Source organism: Diceros bicornis, chromosome 39 (genome assembly GCF_020826845.1).
Source record: "Diceros bicornis minor isolate mBicDic1 chromosome 39, mDicBic1.mat.cur, whole genome shotgun sequence".
Classification (NCBI taxonomy): Eukaryota; Metazoa; Chordata; class Mammalia; order Perissodactyla; family Rhinocerotidae; genus Diceros; species Diceros bicornis.
Window position 1 is genome coordinate 24271242 of NC_080778.1, and position 996 is coordinate 24272237.

The 996-nt window shown below is 30.9% G+C and overlaps 1 pseudogene; it reads left to right on the forward strand.

Annotated features, from left to right (window-relative positions):
* The first annotated feature begins 541 nt into the window (after positions 1-541).
* Positions 542-650, forward strand: LOC131399801 (U2 spliceosomal RNA; annotated as a pseudogene).
* Positions 651-996: the final 346 nt, after the last annotated feature.

Here is a 996-nt window from a genome sequence, read left to right on the forward strand (position 1 = left end):
AATCATGCAAACATTACAAAATTAATAAGGGAATAAATGAACAAACTGATGGCCATAAATTTCTAATTTATATAAAATAGACAAGTTTCTTGTAAGGTACAAATTACAAAAGTTACTTGTGGTTCTAACAAACATTGAAAGGAAAAATAATAACAATTCCACATGATTTTTAGGATTAGGTCTTGAAATCAGGTAGCGTATGCCCTCCAACTTTGTGTTTCTTTTTAAAAATTATGTTTGTGTCTATTCACAGTTGTTTGTACTCCCACGTAAAATTTAAAATCTGATTCCTGAAAACAGAAGATACATCCTGAATCACTCTAGGGGGCCAGCATTACCCTGATACCAAAGACAAAAATGATACAATTAAAAGGAAACTACTTATCAATATTTCTCATAAATGTAGATGCAAAAAAAATTCTTTACAAAAGTTTAGCAAATTGAATTCAGCAATTTATAAAAAGGAGGATAAATCATAAACCAAGGCGATTTAGTTCAATAACACAAAATTGGTTTAATATTCGAAAATCAATCATTGTATATTGCTTCTCAGCCTTTTGCTTAAGACCAAGTGTAGTATCCGTTCTTATCAGGTTAATATCTGATATATGCTCTAACCAGAAGAAAAAAAGAAAAGAAAAGAAATCATTGTAAATCACCATGTTAACAGACCAAAAAATAGAAACCATATGAGCATCTGGATCGATGCAGAAAAATAATCTGACAAAATTCAACACCCATTTAGAGAAAAGACTTTCAGCAAATCTAGCAAAAGAATGAAGATTCTTCAACCTGACAAATGGCACCTACATAAAACATAAAGCTAACATCATACTTCCTTGGAAACTTTACATGGAAATGCAAGCAACTGCAAATAGTCCAAACAATTTTTAAAACCACAAAATCGGAGGACTTACACCACCTGGTTTCAACACTTCACCCTAAAGCTATAATAATCAATACAGTATGGTATTTGGATAAAAACAGACAGATACA